The sequence below is a fragment of the Octopus bimaculoides genome, chromosome 10 (assembly GCF_046866305.1).
Source record: "Octopus bimaculoides isolate indiv1 chromosome 10, ASM4686630v1, whole genome shotgun sequence".
Lineage (NCBI taxonomy): Eukaryota > Metazoa > Mollusca > Cephalopoda > Octopoda > Octopodidae > Octopus > Octopus bimaculoides.
Window position 1 is genome coordinate 5,121,897 of NC_142937.1, and position 24,180 is coordinate 5,146,076.

The 24,180-nt window shown below is 33.2% G+C and overlaps 1 protein-coding gene across 42 annotated transcripts in view; it reads right to left on the bottom strand.

The window, feature by feature from the left end:
• Nucleotides 1–24,180, bottom strand: part of LOC106869047 (MAGUK p55 subfamily member 7) — an 850,742-nt gene that overhangs the window by 740,618 nt on the left and 85,944 nt on the right. For 34 of the 42 annotated variants that reach the window (XM_089358338.1, XM_089358328.1, XM_089358323.1 and 31 more), the window contains one exon: nt 16,058–16,111. The exons of the other annotated variants lie outside the window; for them this stretch is intronic. The gene's annotated coding sequence lies outside the window, so the exon portion shown is untranslated. The remainder of the gene's footprint in view (nt 1–16,057; nt 16,112–24,180) is intronic. 42 annotated transcript variants of the gene reach the window in all.

Sequence of the window (24,180 nt, forward strand, 5' to 3'; positions counted from 1 at the left end):
AAATGAAAAGAAACCCTTAACAGACCTTTTCAGAATAAGTAATAAAAAATGAGAACCTTTATAGAAGCAATAAAAAGAGAGTCCCTTTATAGAATAAGCAATAAAGGAAGACATCCTTTACAGAATAAGCAATAAAAGAATCCTCATTTGATTAGATGGAAAATCCGAGTAAAAGTATGATAAACTGAAGTGGACAAGAATTTTAAGACAAGCAATATCATCAATAAGAAATTTACCATGTATTGCAGCCAATTTTCATTACTGAAATAGCCAGCAAGAGGCCTTGTAAAATTATATTGGGTAAACAGTGTCATAGATATCTCTGCAACTACAGATTTAAAACTATCAGGTCATTAAAAATGAAATGTCCGATTTTGAACTGAAAGTTTATTTTACTTTATCTTCACAAAAAGCAATGCAGTTAATCAAAGTATGTACCTAAATTATCAACACATTTATGTTAGCAGTGTCAAATTAAGGTTGACTTTTTGTTTGTATAGGATCTTCAGAATGTTTTATTGATATTATTATATTAAGATGAATTTCATATAACAGCAATGAATGAGCTATATTCAGTCAGAAATCAAAGTATTTTGATTCTTGTAATCAAAATAGTTTTAATGTGTTTTTTGAAGTTAATTAGAACAATGTAATAATATATGGATTTTATAACCCCGATCATCCCTTTTATAATCATTCACTTGTGCATGGTGACGGTACTTAATAATAATCCTTTCTACTATAAGCATAAGGCCTGGAATTTTGGAGAAGGGGAAAAGTCGATTACATGGACCCCAGTGCATAATTGACACTTATTTAATTGACCCCAAAAGGATGAAAGGCAAAATCAACCTCAGCGGAATTTGAACTCAGAACGTAATGGCAGATGAAATACCAGTAATCAATACCGATAATTAATAATAACACTGAAAATTAATAATAATAATAATTTGTTTCATAAACATTACATTGTGTACAGAAACTAGCAATATGATTTTTGGCCTGATTCCACTTTGGGTAAGTGTCTTTTAGCATAGTATCAACTCATGAAATATTAAATTTTTAAATGAATTTAGCAGTGACTGAAACTGTCTTCTTTATAATTAGTACAAATTTTTTTCATTATTTTTTATTTTCTTAAATTCAGCAATTAAAAAATAAGTATTAAACATAAGCGATTACTAAAATGTTACTGAAAACCATGTCTTGAAAACTTATAAGTAATAATAGTGATTTCATTTGAAAATTTGAAAAAAGAACAAGGCTATATATTGAAGCAACAACACACGTCCAACAAAAATTTAGTTAAAACACCAATACCCATATCCTTTTTACAAGTGGCGACAGTAGTAGCCATGCTGCTAAGTTTGCCTGGCAACTATATAGCATCATTGGAAAGCGTCATCAGCCAAATGCTTTGGGTGAAATTTCCTTGTCAGAGACTCTATGGATGTCCATCAGAAGGAATATTCTTGTTCTTGGGTGATAAACTTAATTCATCTGTGCAAGTGAAATTTGCTTAAGAGAAACTATATCTGAAGTATGCAGAAAGCATCTTTCTAATTCTTTGATGATAGACACAGAAGGGGAAGACTACCTACTTTAACATTACCACCTGTCTATGGAGTACTGTTATCAAAGTCACTTAGTTGCAAGCATTTGGGCTAAGTCTTTGGTCTGAAGATTACTTCTTCTCTTCTCCCAACTGACACAGTTGCCTTGTAACGGATTATGAGTGTGACCATTTCACTCCTAACAAAGCCATTGAAAATAAAAGTTTTTAGAAAATGCAAGAGGTTTATATTAAGTTTATCCATGCAAGACTATAGAGAATTATTCAGAATGAAAGATGAATTCCCCAAAATAAACATTTCTTAGTCAAACAGAAAACCTGTAGTTAATATGCAATGAGAAATAGCAAACTATGACATTCACTCTAATCTCAATGTCATTATACAATGTTAAAACATGAAGATGCAAATGAAGTATAAGGGATCCAATGTGGAACCCTAACACAACTGTCATAACTGGCTCTTGGTTGATTATAACAATAAGTGTTCCAGTTAATCCAATCAATGGACAGCCTGCTTGTGAAATTACATGCGAGTGACTGAGCACTCCACAGACATGCGTACAGTGCTCAGAGAGATTCAGTGTGACACAGAATGTGACAAGGCTGGCCCTTTGAAATACCGGTACAACTCATTTTTGCCAACTAAGAGGACTGAAGCAGTGCTCAATGACAAAACACATTGCCAGGAATCATACCCATGACCTTGAGCCGAATACCCTAACAACTGATTCATGTACCTTCACAACTGACATAGCAATAAGGATTCCTTACATTAGCACAAAGGTACAAATTTGTTTTCAGAGTAAAACTGACTGAATTAACTTTAGTATATTTTTATTGACCCACACATACCTGAGAGATGAAAGGCAAAGATGATCTTGGTAAGATATAAATTAAGAATTAAAAAAAAAAAAATGGTCTGAAACTTCTTTAGAGATTTAGTATGCCATTTCTACCTTTCTATCAGCCTTTAGAGGAAATGAAATAGTTTCAGCAGGTGATTTAAACTGTTGTACAGACTCAGCGAACTGCGATTTTATCTGTTTTTAAAGAAATTATTTTCTTTATTATCACTAGACTCTTTACAAATGAGGAAAGAGTTTGGTACATAATGACGAAAGCAATACTCTAAAGCAGAGTACAATGCAAAAATAGGCAGAAAGCAAACTCTAATCACAAACAAAACTTAAAAAATACCTTGAGTGATGGTTATATGAAGCTTAATCACATTGGTTCTACTTAGTATAGTGGCATACAGACCAAAATCACTTCTTCAAAGAAATAAAACTATATTAGTCATGAAACATTTATGACAGATTTGGAAACTTTATTGTTTTAGACGAACTACAAGGAATTCATATGAAAATAGGATAAAACCTTGAATATATGAATACATATAAATCTCTAACAGTCATGTTTTCAATGTGACATACATGCACATAAACACACACATATGCACATATGCATGCACACACACAAAATATATATGTATAAAATTCTTAATGTTTCCAACAATAAGTCAAATTTATTGCAAAATTATTCTGAAGAATTTGGAATTCATTACTCAGCATATTACAAATGATCAAACATACTGAAGATAACGGCTTGGATTTTGCATTCTGCATTAATTTCGCTTGCCCAGTGCAGGTGACTGCTATAAAATTCTTTTCAGATGCAACTATAAAGTGAATCTGTCTTTGTCTCCCATTAGGAATCATAGCTGTGACTTCTTATCATTTAATATTGAGAATTTAAAATTAGATAATTTTCTAAGCATAGTATTGATTTTGGAAAAAATCTAACTTTCAGTTGTTTTAACTTTGTCTTAATGTAGGTTCTACTGTCTTCTTTAAAGCATCGTACTAGGCAAAAGAGGCATAGTTTCATTATGAATATATTATAGGATCATATAACAGACAGCTGTAATATAAATATAAATCAATTAGTTCCAATAAAAGTAAATTCACTTTTATTAGCAACTTGCTTCTCAGTAATAAAAATTACATGCCTGTACTATTGAATTATAAGTTTCTGATAAAAGATTTCTTTTTAATTTAACATATCAGGGAACATTGGTCATAGTAAATCTATTTCACCAAATTATTCTAATTCTAAAACTCTAATCAATGATATTTTCATGTCTTTTTTTATCAAGAAAACTGATAAAAAAATGTTAATTGTCATAAGATTCTTTGGCAAAAATAAATACTAAAAGAAACCCTTTTTGAATCAACAACAGTTCTAACTCTTTCATGAAATGCTCTTTAAATCAGTAAATACCTTTAATTTTGATCTAAGCAATGATGAAAAGATTCGGCCAGTTGTTAAGAATTCAAGAACCAATGTGTTCCCTTCTGATCTTGTTCTGTTTCAGCTTCTCTTCTTGCTAGATTTGGATATTTGTACTTCCTCTCATAAAAATTCTTAAACATTTCCTGTCAGTTGGATGTATTGCCAGGATCATAAAATTATATCATTCAAACACTTTCCTCAATCTAATTTATCCTTTAAAATGACATTGGCTTAAATACATAATGTGTGTGTAGATAAGCCTGCAGTTATTAATATTTGTGAGGATGAATAATTTGGTTATGAGAAGAATCACTGAAGATGAGTCAATTCTCCTGAAATTCAGCATTGAAGTACTTAATAGTTCCATCAACATCAAAGGTATGCACATTATTTTAAGTATTTCATCAGCTGAAAATTTTGATAATATTTTTTTATTGGAATATTGTAAAAATGCTTTCTGGGTTGATAATCGTTTTCTGTCTTGAAATGATTCTATTTTTTTTTTTTTTTTCTCGAAGGGAAATCATACAACATAATAAAAGACAGGATTTTCTCTTGCTAGACACCATTGAAGACTTTGCTAACATCTATGTCAAGGACAACAAGATTGCTTCTAGCTACCTGCCAATGGAATCTATCTCACATGTCTTGGACTGAATGTTACACTTCTCCATCACAGTGAACAAAGTGGTGTTTTCTCTAGTCCTCCTTCCAAATACCATTTCACCAAGGTTCAGTTGTATGCCTCACTCTTTTTGTAGTCATTAAAAACTTAATTGCTATTACTTCTAACCACAAATATCCCTATGTACATAATACACCTTTCACTTCGTCATATCCTTCTACACACAAGTATCCTTCATCTACAACCTCATACCAGATTCCACTGCTTCCATAGCAAGTCTGAACCATCCTAAGAGGTACATGATAAAGGAGTCATCAACAGCACAAAAACAGAATCACAGCAGATACTAAGCCAACAATGTTGCAGTATAACCTTATGAACAAGAGATAGTAAAACCTAAAATGTTACTGCAAATATTTTGAGTTTTTATGGCTAGTTCACATGTAAATTCTTGCCAAATGTACATCCTAAGATTAAACTTCCATTTCAGAGCCCAAAACTATGCATCATCTTGGTTCAGTTTCTGAAACTTCACAATGTTCAAATGCAACTTAGATTTGTGTATTGATCACAAATCTATAATGGTGTTGGTGCTATATGTACGAACACTTATGACTACATATCTGAAAAAGGCCACTGAGCTGAATCCAAAGAATCAGTCACAAATACAGTCTAAGAACTGACTCACAAATGTATTGTTTCTACTCTATGATTCCATGGTTTCAGATTGCTTTTTACTGTCATATAATATACCAATCCTCCTCTCATCATCCTCGATGTGTTTCATTCTACAAAACTCTCAGTAAACCCATTTTTCAATTGTTCCTTCCTTATGCTGCTGCTTGATGGCATCTTCTCTCCCTACTCAGAAACATTTTTATTATAGAAATTTAAAATTAACATTTTTATCAACTCCAACATTCTTGTAAGGCCTAAACCTGACTAAACGTTTCAAACTAGTTTTTAAAATTTTTTTTATTCCTTAGACCTATCATGCACTGTAAGTCAAAGGTTAAGTTCTGATACATACATAAATTTTAGTTAACTGGTTTTGCAGATATTCCTAAGAATTCTTTTTGTTGATCAAGGCTGTTTTTAGCATGACATCAAATTAATAGATATACTGGAGTGTCTCAGAAGAATCAAAAGAAAATGGATTCTCATAACTTTTAGCTCAATGAATTAAAAACAAAATATATTCTCAAACAACTTTTTCCAAAATTTCTTACATATTACAGTATTTTTTTTTAAATTTAGGAAAATCTTTGTTAATTTAATACAGAAGAATATCTGGTTATCCATTTAGCTTTCTTACTCAATTTCACTGTCTCCATATTGCTAAAACTTGTTTTATCTGTTGCTGCTATCTCAGGAAAAATAACAGTAAATTCTAGTTCATCTATCAGTATTTTTTTTTCAACTAGATTACCTTCAAATTGAATTTATATAATTCTTAGTGCACAAATGAAAGCCAAACATCATTAATTTCTACACAGCATCAATCTCACCACATCAAACCTGAGAAGGCATGCAAGAACCATAGAAATACAGTTTTATCAGAAATATTGTCTAACCTCCATGTTGTAGCAATTTTTCGCCCATGAGTTTTCTCCCCTATAGTTGCAGGTACATTTTGTTGCCTTCAGAAGTTAAAATAATCACAACACTAGACTATCCCATAATCGTCAGAGCATTAAGTGCTCCTCATGGCTGCAGGTTCATGATATGGTTGTGATCTGTAAACAGTTTTTAGTAGGAACCGGAAAGAGAAGTATGAACATGCAATGCACATGTGCACACTGAATTCGTAATATAGAAGAGAAGAATAAAAATGCAATGTCAAACAAGTTATATGAAGGTCTGCACGTCATGTGTGACACCACTATCATGCAGCTTTGCTGCAATTTTTTTGTTTCAAAATGGACAGCTGATTTGTTCGGCAATTTCCTTAGAAAATTTTTTTATTTATTTACTCTTGTTTTCAAGCCCTACTGAAGCATTGCCTTTAAAGTTGGTGAGGGAGGTGAAAAGTGAAACAGACACTCGCATGTGCTTGCACACTCACACACACACACACACATACATACATGCATGCATACATACATACATGCATGCATGCATATTTACATACATAACATTCAAAACGTATGTATATATATATTCATGTATGTGTATATGAAAGATAATGGGTGTACGTATGTGTGTGCTTGCATGTGAACATGTTCAGCTGTGTGCATATGTGTGTGTGCGTGTGTGTGTGTGTGTGTGTGTATGTGTGCGCGCGCGCGTGTAAGCGCATGTGAGCATCTGTTTCACTTTTCACCAGCTTGAAAGGCAAATGTCAGCTTCAACAGGACATGAAAACAAAATCAAATAAATAAATAAATAATTCTCTATGGAAATAGCCAAACAAATCAGCTGTCCATTTTGACAGACTTGGTACTATCATCAAAAGAATGTCCATACACTCGACATATGCAAAGACTGTATCACAAAGATTGGCTTTTCCACCTCATAGCCATAAAATACTTCAGCCCCCAACAGCTACTCTGTCCAAAATCCAGGTGAGACCTACAATGATGTATTAATCCCACATATAATATGGCACTATGACTACATACACGCACACACACCTACAAACATGCAAATGTTAAAGGTCAAATCCAATGAAATGTTACTTGATTGATTGACTTGAAGTTGCTCACCAACACATTGCAACCCTTGACATACAGACATGTAGTCTCTTCGCCATGCCTTTTATTTTAATATTACTACTATGATACCTGCTCCTTAAAGCTGATTGGTCTCATGCTACCTTCTTTCAGGCATTTCTGACTCACACATCTCTCTTCCTCTTGTCACTCACATTGCATGGCTTCACTTCACCACCAGCTTTGTATTCATGCCTGGCACAATTTTTCTTCCTGTAGCTGTCAACTTGCAATTATTCAACAGGAACATTGATCATGATCTCACCAATCTCTCAAGGCCTTTGTGGCCGTAGAAACAGCTCTTTCTTCCAGTTTAGGCAACATTAGAAACATAAAAAATATAAATCTGATTCATAAATAATTTTCAGTTAAATAGCATGATATTGTATGAATCCTTTGGAATAAAGTATCTTGCTTAAGTGATCCATTCAACAAACGGAATACCAATGACTGAATTTGAAACCTGCTTCATTAAATAGGCAACCAAAGAATATATTACATTAATTTTGTGATTTAGTTATACAATGAATGATAAGTTGTAACATAACATAATGCTTGTAACAAAGTACTAATTTCTGAAACTCTTCTGAACCAAATAAATTAGGTTTGATAAAATCAATATAAGACATACTTTAAACCTGCTTACTAGCTGCTACGCTATCAGAAAAATCCAAGCTTTTAACCATTTAGTAATTCTGTCAGGCTTTGTTTATTTTAAGTATGTATTTCTCTATTTATCTTTCAACTAGATTTCTACTAATTTCCCTGGATATCAACAGACATAAAAGACTTAACAGTATAGAATAGGTCTATGAATAAATCCAATTAATTGCATTCCACTATATACACTCAAATAAATTATAAAATTGAAAACAACAAAATTAAGTAGGGGAAATAATTAATACAAAATTTCCTGAAGCTGTATACACATTTATACTGCTATTTAAACATACATAATTACAAAACACGTACTCATGCAACTACATAAATATACACATCAAATTAGATGTGTACTTACGTGTTCATACGTATATAGTCATATATACCTCCTCATACACACAAGCCTTTTTATCTTTTTTTAACCAAATCTGATTATGATTTTTTTCATACAGATTCTATGTAAAACAATAAAGGTAGACGCTGTTTTGTTGCATAGGTCAATTTGATTTTCAGTATTGAACAGTAAGAATTAAGCTAAATGGAAATAGTATTAGCGAGGCATTGTATGCCTTACAGAAATAATTAAATCTGGCATTGCATCTATAATGGCTACTCTTCATATAAAAAGCTATTCTTTAATCATCTGCAAGAAATGTATATTTTTTCCAATATTAATAAACCATGCATAAATGTATAGATATTTGTATGTATGTATATATGTATGTATGTATGTATGTATGTATGTATGTATGCATGTATGTATGCATCAATTGACGAATATGTGAAAATATGTGAAAGTATGCATCAATTGACGAATATGTGAAAATATGTGAAAGTATGCATCAATTGACGAATATGTGAAAATATGCATGGAACTGTATCCATATTTTTGCGGTTGAATACATTTTAGTAGGTAGATAGGTAGGTTAATCGTTATTTTAACATCCAAAGGCAACGAGCTGGCAGAAACATTCGCACGCTGAGCAAAATGCTTTGCGATATTTTGTCTGTCTTTACATACTGAGTTCAAATTCTGCTGAGGTCGACTTTACCTTTCATCATTTCAGGGTCGATAAATTAAATAACAGTTGCACACTGGGGTTGATCTAATCGACTGGCCCCCTCCCCAAAAGTTTTCGGGCCTTGTGCCTAGAGTAGAAAAAATTATTTTAGCATCCAGTTTTCTATGCTACCATGGCTCAAAAGAAATTTATTGAAGAGCATTTGGCATGTAAAAACATGGCAAATATTCTTCTTGTCATCAAATCTTACTTGTTCACAGAAAAGGTAATATTTCCCTTTGTCTTACAAAACATTCAAACAATTCCATTGCAACACACGGTTTTGCAGCAGATTGCAAACACTGATATACAGCAGCAATATTGTTTTTACAGAGCACAAAAGTATGAAAAGACAATAGAAAGACAGATATACAGACATACATGTGCACATCACACATATATGCATATACATACACAGTCACACACACATGTGCAAATCACACATATATGCATATACATACAGTCACACACACATACATATATACATAAGCATACACAACAAGCCTGATGAATTTCTTGCAGAAGACATCTGCCCTGAGTGTCATGTCATGGAAATAAGTACAAAACTATGTTTTTATGAAGCAAACTTTCTAACCATATGCAGTGCATTATAGACCTTTGAGCAAAGCAATGCATTGGGCCCTGTAGTTTTCATTTATTGACTGCAAGCCACAACATAAACAGATCAGAATTGGACTCCTACACCTGTGGTGCCCCCAGGCAATTGCTCAGTATGCCCATGCTTGAAAATAGCACTGACAATATGGCTATGTCTGAGCTTAAGATATAAATATATAATTTGATGGCAAAACTATAGATCCTACGGTACATTGACCAGATCCTAAGACCTCACATTATGCCTTTTTTTAAATCCATCACCATAGCCACATGTTCTAGTAGGACAATGCTCCCTCCCACATGGCCAGAGTCACCATGGACTTCCTGCATCAGCACAACACCAGAACCATGCCATGGCTGGCTCTCAGCCCGGATTTGAACCCAATTGAACATTTGTGGGATGAAATCCAGAGACAGCTGAACCAGGTGGTCCCAGGGCCGGCAACTCGTGTGGAACTGGAGGCAGCTTTTCTCATGGAATGGGCACAGGTGCCAATGGCTTTTGTGAACCACCTCGTGTACACCATGTACCGACAGTGTATGACCGTTTTGAACACCCAGGGAGGGCATACACGGTATTCAGCATGTCACACCCTACAATCTCGATGCCCATTTCCAGAACACATGACAAGGATCCATAGACTGTGGTCAAAGTGAATCCAAGAAATTGACAATAAATTTATCAAAATTTATCTCTGATATAATGAAATTAAAACATATTTCACAGTCACACATCTTGCATTTGTGGTTCAGTGTATATGAGTTAAACTAAAAACGTGTATGAATTAAATAAGGGCACCCAGAATAAACTTCTAAAAATCATCATTACGATTAGCTACAAAGAAATCAAACATCAGGCAAAATTCATAGCAGACATACTAAAATTAGGCAATATGGTATTAATGTAAAGAATAAATCACCCTGAAAGACCACATAGAAATTTTTACAGCAAGCCAAAATGCAGGTTTATAAATCTTGTGAAAATTTTACTTTAGTGTAGTCAGTTAACATATTCTTAACAATATGAAAGACAAAATTAAGGAAACCATCAACATACAGAAATTGAATAACAAGAACAATGCAAATAGTTGATTGTATAAATAGCATCAAGAACAAAAGCAGATCAAGTTTATTCAATTCAACATTCTCAAGTTTTGCCCATCAATTTCCATATACCTTCTCATCATGGCTTGGAATTCAAAAGGAAACTCAAAACCATCTATAGCAGCAATATTGGAATGATGTTTACTAGGAAATTAACATCTTTCACTGACTAAACATGTAATATAAACATCAGTTACCTATTTAATGTTTGCATAATGGAGCTGAAGTAAACGACCTGGTTGTATTATATGTTTTAGATTATTAAAAAGGAAATTCAAAACTCTAGATATATGATTGCTCAAGGAATACAGTCTCACACTACACTTATCTAATATACTATTAGATAAGTATAGTAAAAAAATTAATTAGCACACTCAAGGACTTAGCTTGAATATTACAGTCATGAACAATATAAACATATTCATCTTCCTAGACATAACATTAGACCAGGAGACCAGAAAATATCAACGATATAGAAAGCCAAACAAAATGTTCATGTACATTAATCAGTATTCTAACTATATTCAATATATTAAATCTTTAGCTTCTCATATAACTAGATGAATATCCAGTATATTCTCAAGGAAGGCAACCTTCATCATGCTGCCAGTTATTGCAATAATGCTTTAAGAAAATAAAATGAGCATAAAGAAAAAATAATTTATTAACCATGCAGGAGCACATTTTTTGGTTTAAATAAAATTTTCAGTGATAATGAAAATCAAACATATCTAGAAATCCCTTATATAATTAGATTCATTTCCAAAACAATAATACCACAGATTATTTAACTAAAAGCATCAAGATATATTCTAACCATACAAAATGATAGCAGCATGAAGGGCCAACCTGAATAATATCAGTAAAACTAAGTGTAACTTTGAAAAGAGGAATGCTACAGTATTATCAATATATGCACAAAGAATAACATTGAATTATTGTGTAGAGTTGTCTGTTGGTCAAACATCAAACAGAGTATATCCTACATGAATATATCTGGGGCGATATTAATTGTGCATACCAGAGGAATAAAATAACATGACAAATAGATACTATAGTGGAAAGACCTATGTAATATCAAAATGTCTTTGCACAAACTTTATTCAGTCAATTACAACAAGGGTTCAGCCAAAAGTTTACTATATGCTGTTTTGTGGCACCAAACACCAGTAATGCTTTCCTATTATGTGTAAAACAATTCTTATCTGATTAAATTTTTGGAAGCAGTGCAAAATATGTCAACTTTATCCCTTCACCAGTAATATATATATATATATATATATATATATATATATATATATATATATATATATATAGAGAGAGAGAGAGAGAGAGAGAGAGAGAGAGAGAGAAAGAGATACACACATACACACACACAGACATGCATATTAATATTTATCTTTTACTTCTTTCAATTGTGACACTAGTCATGCTGGGGCACCATTATGAAGAACTTTTAGTTGAATGAATCAGCACTAGTATTTAAAAAAAAATTATTTTATAAGCCTGGTATTCATTATATCAGTCTCTTATGCCAAGCTGCTAAGTTACAGGGAAGTAAACACACAAACACTGGTTGTTAAGCAGTGGTGGGGGACAAACACAGACTCAAAGACACACACACACATAGATATATATATTCATATACATATACAACAAGCTTCTTTCTGTTTCTGTCTACCAAATCCACTGACAAGGCTTTGGTTGGCCCAAGGTTATACTAGAAGACACTTGTCCAAGTCTATCCTTCTCCTTTTGAATGAGAAAACATGCAGTAGTGTGTGTGTGTGTGTGTGTGTGTGTGTGTGTGTGTGTGTGTGAGAGAGAGAGAGAGAGATAATAATTTAATTTCAAATAAATCATTATGCTTACAGGGTAATATGTGTAGGTAATCTCTAATACTTCAAGTCAAGATTCTGATAAGAAATAACTTGGAATGCGAATAAATTCTTTAACATTGTTTTCAATATCATCAAAGTTTCATACCACAAAAAAGAGAACAGATAACATAAGTATGGGCATCACTAAGAAGCAAGGTGTGAGTATGATAACAGTAAAATATGTCTTTAAAATACCAGTCTATGAATATTCATTTGTTAATCTACATTTGCAGCTACTACTTTGCATCAACTTCTTTCTTTATTCAAAATATACACATGCAGAATATTGCTTAGTGTATGTATAAGTTGTTGCTGCAAGTAATCTAACAATTCTATCCAGGAAAATGTAGTAGATTACATTGAAAGAATATAATAACAATAAACTGACTTTGTAAGGAATCTTTTATAATATGATAAAAAATATCTAAAACATTTGAAATATGTGGTAGTTGTACAATGGCATTAGAATTTCTTTCAAAGATTAAAGCTCTTATCTTAAGAACAAATCTAGAGATGGTAAGATTTGAAACAGTCAAATTTTCTTCTGAAAAAGAGCCATTGTTTTGAAAGCATGAAACAGCTACCTGGAAACAGAATCCTACTTTGATGTTCACTAGTTTATCCTGAGAGAATTTTCGTGAAGGAAAAACACTGCAAAAAATCCTAACAACTTCATAATACACCTCGTCCTTAAGCAAGTACTTCAAATCTAAGCTATTTCTACCACGTAGTTGTTTCAATCCAGTGAAGTGCATGACAACATGTTTATAAATAAGATTCACTTTGAGAGTAATAACATATTCTCTTCAGTACTCTTTGATTCTGTAAATTTAGTAGTGAATGGAAGTTATAATGAAATCTACCGAATTGAACATAGGAATTGCTGCTGGGTTTATTTAATGAAACTCTGAGGAAAGAAAATTTCAAGTTAGTGATGAAGCCCATGAATGGCTATGTAATTAAGAAGTTTGCTTCTTAACATGGTTTCAGGTTCATTCCCACTGTGTGGTACATCTGCTATATGCCTTAGGCTGACAGAAGCTTATGAATGAAATTTGGTAAATGGTAAATTTATGAAAACTGGTCATATGTATTGCATGTCTATGCATCTGTACACATGCACATGTGTGTGTGCATGTGTCTACATATATATATATATATATATATATATATATATTTATTTATATATATTTATTTATATTAAGGGCATTACTTTACATAAATGTCTCACACTATGAGGGACTTTAAGGTCAAAACTACCAAAATTCGAAAAAGCCCACCTCTTACATAGATATATAATGAGTGAACAACTCTATGTACTATGTGGGATACATTTGGTGTTTGTCTGGTATGTTGATTTTTTTTGGTTCATTTTTTTAAGTGTCTTGATTATGCCTGCACTGACGATTAAAAAGTGCACTTTGTGCACTAATTATGAAATCACATGGTCTGTGGCTGAATCTGTTTTTATGATGCTCGCTTTGGGAGTTGCATTCCCTCGCATTCGATAAAATGTGTTTATTATGGTAGTTTTGACTTTAAGAGTTTTGACTTTAAGAGTCGCATGAGGCATTTATGTTAGTAATGCCCTTAATATAAATAAATATATTTAAAGGGAATAATTAATAATTTTCCCTTATGAGGTTTTTCACGCTGACTACTTGATAAATTTTTATAAAGATTTTATTCTATTTTTGAATTTTATATATATATATATATATATATATATATATATATACATGTAAGCACACACAGACACATATATACATGTGTCTGTGTGTGCTTACATGTATATACAGGTATATAAAGTCCTGGGAGGGGAGAAAGATTAGGTGTTTCCAATGCAGCACTCAACCTTAGTTTTAGGCTATCAACACTCTTGATCTTAAGTAAGATTAAATTTCTTCAGGTGTAGAAAATCCAGGTGTTACAACAGTAAAACCATTATGTGGGTTTAGCAAAAAGTAAAATGTAATCCAAATGAGAAGACAAAGAAATGCCCAGTTACAATTGTTTCTGTACCAACTCTGTTCCAGCAAAAGTTCCATGTGGAAAGTTATGTAATATTTGCAGTTTTAAACATTAGAGTAGCACTTGTTCAGACTTGCCTCAAAGTTATGCTTTTACATTGTGTGTTTGTCAAGCATTGTAACTAGTCGTTGAAGGTGTGGTAAACTTTTCCTTTGCTTTCTTATTTCGATTATATATATGTGTGTGCATGTACATGTCTTTGTATGTACTTGCATGTGTAACAAGAAATGTATGTAGGAAGGATAGAAGTGTGTGAGAAAGAATGAAATATGCATGTATTTTTTCCTTTTCTGATATTTCAATGTTAATTCATTTAGGCACAAGAGTGGCTGTCTGGTAAGTAGCTTGCTTACCAACCACATGGTTCCAGGTTCAGTCCCACTGCATGGCACCTTGGGCAAGTGTCTTCTAGTATAGCCTCGGGCAGACCAAAGCCTTGTGAGTGGATTTGGTAGATGGAAACTGAAAGAAGCCCATCGTATATATATATATATATATATATATATATATATATATATATATACAAATATATATATGTGTGTGTGTGTATGTTTGTGTGTCTGTGTTTGTCTCCTCACCATCACTTGACAATTGATGTTGGTGTGTTTACGTCCCCGTAACTTAGTGGTCTGGCAAAAGTGACCAATAGAATAAGTACTAGGCTTACAAAGAATAAGTTCTGGGGTCGATTTGATTGACTAGAGGCAGTGCTCCAGCATGGCCACAGTCAAATGACTGAAACAAATTAAAGAAATTAAAGAATTAAAGAAAATCAGAACTGTAGTTTCACAATGCTTTCAACTCAAGATGAAGGTGTAGCTCAGTGCAGTGTCTTGCCAATCAGAAGTTTTATATGATAATGATCTTGAAACATAATCTCTATACTGTATTCTAAGGGGAAAATAAGCAACTATAATATTTTGCAGCATGAAATTTCATATTTGGGTTCAGCACCTTATCAATGATCTGTAGAATACTCGATCTGAGCAAACAGGTCAGAGTTTATTAGTCAATAAAGGTTTGAATAATAAAGGTAAAACAAAAGTGATCTAAAAGGAAAACAATTCAATAGAAAATGCTGTGTAATTCAGTAATTTATAATCAATTAAACTCCATAAGTTATATGACTAAATACCATCTAAGATTGAACAGAAGTCTTAAGACTACTCGTCACATTCCATCAAACGAAATAACCTCCTTTATTATATCTGAGTGAACACATGCATAAACATGCCCACATTTGTGTATTAATTAGCATCTTTGACTACTAAATATCTACTTATTTAATAATTTTGTCTTACAATCTTTTGAATGTAAGAAATCAATATCAATTGCCAAACATTCCACATGAATTGTAAATGAGCTGACACCTAAGCAAGTCTTGCATTCATTGTACAATGAAATTTTGTATTAATTCTCACATTCACTAAACTAAATTGGAAAACCTATATGTAATCTGGAACATTGTATTGCAGAAAGGCATTGATGAAATTAAAGCTCACCTATTTATCATTTGCCAGTCACTTCTGATGAAAACCATCCTAATTAGAACATATCTGGAACGAGAACAAAGTATATTAAGCATGGCAGGAATTAAACAATGAAATACAGTGATCATAATTGTTATGCTGATAATGGTAATAAGTTTGATGAAGATTATAATGATGGTGGAAGGGAAACTGTTTCTGCAGATGATGATGCATCAAAATTAATAATGATGGGTACAATTGTGATAGGAGTTATTATGTTAATTTCATTGAGATCTATTTGGGCAGAAAGAACGTTTCAATCACAAAAATTACAACAAAAACACATTCACAATATTAAAATTCAACGATATAATTAATTATAGTAGATCATTTTCAACTCTTAAACAGATTTTCCCCTCACATCATGACTGCTGAACAATGTAAAATTGTTCAGAGTAGTATATGAGACTTCTAAATTTAAAACTTTTCAAAGTTGCCTTCATTTGCCAAATTTAATTAGTTAATAAAATATCCAGTGTATATTGGTGTAAGTCTTCAAAAATAAAGTTATGTTGTTATAGTTGGTTAACCTTAGGGCCACGCTGATTGAATAGACCCATGATTGAAAGCATCCTGGTTGTGATTATCTGCCCTTTTTATATATCCAATGTATCCTCCCTATTTTTAATACAGTAGGATATTATTTGAGAGAGATAAGGCTGCTATTTCTGGCAGGTCAAATGACCACATAGAGGCCTTCCTATTGGCTTATACTATATTTGTCAAATATAGTTTATGTAAACATAAAATACAACAATAAGAGACTGTGGTATGTGACTAAGATCATTATTTTTTACAGTTTGATACAAGTTCTTGTGCAATGAAAACTTTTTATGCTATTCAGATGAATTATGTTTAAATAAATTTAAATAGATTTATTGTATAAAATTAACAAACATCTATCATGTGAACTTTGCTCAAGTTGTGACACCTTCAACATTTATATAAGTTTCAAATAATCATTTATTATAACAAATTTTAATATTTTCTTTTTGGGTAACTTAAATAAAATATGGCTACATTTTAATGTTAATCAGTTATTTAAAAAAATTTTTCCTTAATTATATAAAATGAAGATAACTCCTGATGTAAAAATGTAAAGCTTAAAAAGAATAAAAATGTGACTAATTAAAGTTAAGGTATGGCATATATTAATGAATGGAATGTGATAGATATGCAGATTCAATTTGTAACTTGACATATATGCATGAAGGAATTGATAAATTTTGGGCATCACTGATTTGTATACTTAACGTAGAAATATGTCATAAAATTAAAAATATAGTAATTTTTTAAACAAGTAGTATTATAATTTACATAAAATATTTCCACAAATTGATCATCAAAATCATTTGTTTAATAAATTCAAACATCTCCTAATATAATAATGAGTGTAGTGTTTATATATATACTAACAGAGCCACCCGGCATGAAATTGTTGCTTATTGGTACTTGGAAACTTTTACGATAATTAAAATGGGGATTAATTGAAAAAAATTCACACAGCGAATATACCACGTTATTGTTTCACTGTTATATACACAGATATACATTGACGCATGTCAGTCGAAAAGTGAAAGTGTAATAGTAATACTTACTTTAACACTCAATGGTTTTACACTTTTGTATATGACATGTACATACTATTCATGTAAGTGCTTCTTCATATACTATATTTTCTGTCTTGCCATGTTTATCACTGAGAATGTAGAGGTTATTTTCATCTCCAACTCTAGAACATCCAACATACAACTGACCATGTGAGAAGCAAGGTTGAAGGAGGTTAAGTCCCACCACCTTTAGAGATTGACCTTGTGCTTTGTTGATAGACATTGCAAAGGTAAGTTTGACCGGAAACTGCAGTCTCTTGAACTGAAAGGGGAGATCATTTGAAATGAGAGGTATCCTTGGAATGAAGACATTCTCACCCATCATGCTGCCTGTAATTATTGTTGCTTCCAACACATGGGGCATGGCTGTTTTAACAACCAGCCTTGTTCCATTGCAGAGTCTGGGTGCATCAAGGTTTCTTAATAGCATTATGGGAGCACCTATTTTCACGATCAGAATGTGTGGTGGAAATCCTGGTGGCTGAAGTGAATTGAGGAACTCCACTAGGTAATGCGTTGCCTGTTGTTGATCAGGGACAGAGTTAATTGATCTGTATGAACATTCAGGTCCTGGAAGCTGAGTTAACAAATTTAAATTCAGCTTGTCTACAGAATCATTCCTTGGTGCCAGAATTGTTCTTTCACATAGCCACTTGTGACTTTTGTAGTTTGTGGCAATGTTTGGAAACACCTTGCTCTTTAGTTCTTCAAGGGAGGCAGTCATATTGCCACATGGGAGATGATGCAGATTATCTTCTGGATTTTGTAGAAGTTTTCCATTTCCAATGTCAAGTAACTTGTTGAAGAACTGTGCAGCTAACGGGTCACCATGAATGTGAACCCTCATGTTGGTTGTCAGAGTAAGCTGCTTGACATGTTGCCAGATATATGAGGACTTGATGCAAGCTCTCAGCTCATCTGCCCTGGTTCCTCTGGGAAGGACAGGCAGCGTTTGCCCAAAGTCACCAGCCATGTGGAGGGTGACACCACCCATGATCTTCTTATTGTTTCTGGAGTCTTGTAGTGTTCTATCAAGTGCTTCGAAGGCTGCCTTATGTGACATTGTTGCCTCATCCCAGACAATGAGTTTGGCATCTGTAAGTTTTGCTAACGCTGTATTCTTTGTTATGTTGCATAAAAGAGATTCATTTTGGATGCGGTTCAGAGGCAGCTTGAATGTTGAATGGGCTGTTCTTCCACCTGTTAGGAGTGTGGCTGCAATTCCAGAGGATGCAACAGCCAGAGCAATCTTGTTCTTCTGTCTCACCTTGGCAAGGAGCAGGCTGATCAATAATGTCTTTCCTGTGCCTCCAGGAGCATCTAAGAAGAAAACCCCACCAGTGTTATTGTCCACAGATGTAAGAACTTGCCTTTTGATCTTGTACCAGAATTGGTTCCTTTTCATTGACAACTGCTTGCAAACTTTTCATGTTGTATGATGTTTCCCTGATTAGCTTTTGTGCTAATCTGTGTTGAACATCTCTGACAGGAGGAGCTGGAAGACCATAGATTTCAAGTTTGTTTCCACCCAGTGATTGAACCTTGTCGTCTATTAATCTTAATGTGTCATTGAAGATGTCATCATTGAATGTGACATCACCGTCACACTGATATTGAATTCTTTGAAGAATGTCTTCAGAAAGCCCCTCCTTGTATTTGTCCCAAAGTTGATTTGGATTTGACAATCCACAGTTCACCAGCATGATGGAGAAGAGGTTTCTCAGCTGCATAGGAGACTTGCACATTTGTGCCTCTGTCAGAGTGGCATCCCAGTGTGCATCATCTTCCAGAAGACCTCTGAGATGGCAAGCCTGGCGATATGTTTGACATACTGTGTTATCAACCGTTCGTAAGGCCGTAAATGATGTGGGTCCCTTGACATGGTGTAATAGAAGCCTTAGATAGTAGCACTCTGAGTAGTTGGGATGGACAACATAGACTCTGCCAAGTGTATCTGATTTCTTGATTCCTGGATATTGTGTGGGTGCACCAAGTGCACGTCTTTTCCATTTGTTTTGGTGCCAGGTATAGAATTGTGGAACTTCATTGTATAGCAGTCTTGTAGCAAATTCATCATCCTGATAGAGCTTGTAGAACGCTGTGAGTGTGGTATTTTTGGGAGCTTCCATTTGTAGTTGGACTGTGTGTGGAGTGAAGTAAACCCTTTCGCCATTCTCCAAGTGAACTGCAAGATGTTGCACGTGGGGATATCTCTCATGAATGGGGAACTTGAAGATTCTCCAACATGCTTCACCACTGCTGATATACCTTCCTATTTGGAAGGTCTTGATTTCATCATTGTTGTCTGAATCCTGGACTGCAAAGGCTGCCATGTCAGATCCCTTGTTGACATATTTGCACACATACTTAATGGATTTCACTGAGTTACAGAACTCAACATTGATGTGTGCGTTGAATATCTTGGAGAGTATGGGACCGAAATTTGTCACTCAGTGAACCAAAGAGCCAGTATCGAAGGTACCAGAAAAAAAACCCTCAGCAACAAGAAAACACAAAACCGTACTTCTGTTAGTAAATGATGAAATTACTTACATCAGTAAATGTAAACTTGTTAGCGAATGAAAACGTAAACTTTTATTGAGAACAGTAACGCTTGAAGTCGAAGTGAGGTTGAAGCGAAATTTGTCACTCAGTGAACCAAAGAGCCAGTATCGAAGGTACCAGAAAAAAAACCCTCAGCAACAAGAAAACACAAAACCGTACTTCTGTTAGTAAATGATGAAATTACTTACATCAGTAAATGTAAACTTGTTAGCGAATGAAAACGTAAACTTTTATTGAGAACAGTAACGCTTGAAGTCGAAGTGAGGTTGAAGCGAAATTTGTCACTCAGTGAACCAAAGAGCCAGTATCGAAGGTACCAGAAAAAAAACCCTCAGCAACAAGAAAACACAAAACCGTACTTCTGTTAGTAAATGATGAAATTACTTACATCAGTAAATGTAAACTTGTTAGCGAATGAAAACGTAAACTTTTATTGAGAACAGTAACGATTGAAGTTAAAGTAATGTTGAATCGAAATTTGTCACTCAGTGAACGAAACAGCAACACAAAACCGTACTTATGTTAGTAAATGATGAAATTACTTACATCAGTAAATGTGAGTAAACTTTTGGTGCGAACAGTAACGATTGAAGTGAAAGTGAAGAAAAAACTATGGCTACCGGAAGTTGACGTTGAGGAACATTTTTAAAGAAGTGAATCTTAAATATAAAGCAATATTATTTATCTTAATAAAAAAAATCAAATGAAGAGCCTAAGATTTATCCGAGGTCAAATTATTCATGTATCACAAGTGGAACTAAATGGTGAAGCCGTTTTCACGTGAAAAGCGATTACACACACATCTCTGTTTTATATATAGTATAGATTAAGGAAAAAAATTTTTTAATAACTGATTAACATTAAAATGTAGCCATATTTTATTTAAGTTACCCAAAAAGAAAATATTAAAATTTGTTATAATAAATGATTATTTGTATAGATATATATATGTATATATATTTGTCCAAAATCACAGAGATAGAGTAGGAGAAATGGTAGTTTAAGTGAAGGGAGAAGAGAGAAAATAGTAATTCAATGAAGATGTAGTGAGAGTAATAGCCCTGACTGAGAGGGAGTGAGAGAAAGCAATAGTAGCGAGAGAAAGAACGTGGCAAAGAGAGCATCCTGTATCTTCTGTTTTTCTGTCACAACATATGAATGAGAAAGGAAAGGGTGATAGATGAATAACAAAAGAAGTGGGGAACAAAAATGTGTTTCAACTCTGTGTGAGTATATGTGTGTGTATTTAAAAGGGAGGTATGTGTGTGTGTGCAATGGAAATGGGATGGTGAATGTTCAATGCTGAAAAGAAAAATCAAACAGCATTTCCACTCTGTTTGAGTATATGTGTGTGCATGTACAAGGGAAGTATGTGAATGTTTGTATCCGTGATTATCTACCTTGTTTTGTGCCTTATTTATATATAAAATACTACAGTTAGCTGCCGTTTTTGACAGCACAGGGTCAGCTAGTGCTATAATAATTAAACAAAGAAACAAAATGATATATAATGTAAATGATGGAGAAAAGGTAGAAGATGATGGTTACAAAATCACCAGCATTTATATCAGCATTAAATTTAAGAAAACTTCTGAGTTGGTGAAGCATGTATATTGACATCAGGTACTAGTTTTCTTCAAATGTCATTCTTCACTCAAGAATCAGTAAAATAAGTAATGGTAATACATTTGTGTCCATTTAACTGAATAAACGCTTAAAAAAAAAAAAAGATGCTTTTATGGTTAATTGGTTTTTGCAAAAGGCAATATTAAATCTTAGGTTAATAGCTTTTTCATTTTGATTCTGTTTTCATGGATTGGACAGTTTACAAATGTACAAATGTAAACATTTGCATGTATTCATGAAGTTGTTGTTTAGACCAGTTTCCCTGATAACATTGACCCATGATCAAAAGGTTTTCAGTTTGTTGTTTTGTATAGCAGGGACTATATTATCCAATGTATTTTCCTTGTTTTTAAGATGATATGATGTGATTTTGGGGGAATTTAGCTGTCATTTTTAGCAGATCGAGCAACTGATAAAAGCTCCCTCCTTTGCAACACTAGATGTTACTCCTAGCACTATGTATATATGTATATAGAGAAATATACGTATTTTAGGGCAAACATTTTCTAAATCTTCTCCTTCCAGCAAAACTTTGTAAAATAAGATCCCTTGCTCTAAGATATAATATTTATGACACACTTTGTACCTCTGAATCTAAATTTAAAAATGCCATGATTCTAGTAAACTGCAACCTTAAAACCTGAAACAATGTATTTCCATAAAATCAAAAAGTAAGACAAAAGTTTAGAAACACAAATAATAAAATTTAAAGTACATTTATATGTTGTTTTTATATTTTGATAAGTATTTTATTTTTGCTTTGCAAGTGCCTTCATGCTGGTTCACATAAAAAGCACTCATGCTGGTCCACGTAAGAAGCGCTCATGCTGGTGCCATGTAAAAAGCACCCAGCACACTCTGTAAAGTGGTTGGCATTAGGAAGGGCATCCAGCAGTAGAAACCAAGCAAAATCAGACTGGAACCTAGTAGAGCTCTCCAGCTTGCTAGCATAGAAAACAGATGTTAAATATTTCATATCAGAAATACAGTCATCATAATATCAATTTGGTATTGGTTTCAAAATGAAATTTATAAGCTAATATAATTAATATAAAACTGTTGCAACATGGCAGCATGTTGAATATGTAAATAAAAGAGAAAGATAAAAGTGATAAATAAAAGACCAGATAAATATATTGGTTGATTACTTGGTTTATGTCAGTGTGTGTGTGTGTGTGTGTGTGTGTGTGAGTTTTTGTGTGTGTGTGTGTTTATGTGTGTGTGTTTGTGTGTGTGTGTGTTCATAGCTGTACGTAAGTATTCTTTTAAAGCCTTTCAAACAGAAGGAACACAAGTAGCTTAAAGATAGCATTTTTGAATGAATGATGCCAAGATTTAGGCTAAGCATACTCTGTATATAGAAGAGAAACGGAATGAGAAGCATAGGCACACAAAAAGAGAGACAAAGAGAAATGGAAAGACAGGTGAAGAGAAAGAGAGATTTTTATAAACAATAAATCTCCTGTAAAGTTGGGAAAAATACCCAACAAAATCATGATTATGATCATAATTTTACAAATCTTACTAGTTTCCACAAATTTACTCTGGCAAATAATTAAGGTAAATGAAATAATATCTTTTTATATTCAAATCATGTAATATGTTGTGCTCATTATTAAACCTAAATTAGTTAGTCCTGAAACCCTTTTAAAATAAGTAATTGGCTTTGAGGCATTTTTGTATTGTTCATTATTGATTAATGTTACACCCTGGAGACTAATACTCTGCTTGCAGACAAAACTAATTTATTTTGGACATTTGAGCAGATTATAGTCTTCAGCAATCTTAGTTAGGATTGAGTACATAGGCATTAATTTTACCATATTTTATTTTATTGATATAAAATGATTCTATGAAATAAACAAAACAAGGGAATGGAGTTGGCAACAAATAAAGGGTAGAGATAAGACAGCAAGCTGGCAGAATCATTAGCTGGGTAAAATGCTTAGTGGCATTTCGTCCATCTTCACATTCTGAGTTCAAATTCTGCCAAAGTCAACTTCGCCTTTCATCCTTTTGAGGTTGATAAATTAAGTACCAGTTGAACACTTGGATCAATGTAATCAACATATCCCTACCCTGAAATTGCTGGCCTTGTACCAAAATTTGAAATCATTAGAGATGGCAGAAATAATAGAATCTGGACTGAATGCCTTACAATGTACAATCACATCGCTTTGTATTATGAGCCAAATGGATCCAGTTTTAACTTAATTAATTTTCCTGATCTCTAATCATCTTATCACCACTCTGGCAAGGTTAGCACATTTTTCGTCTAGCATATGTTAGATATCT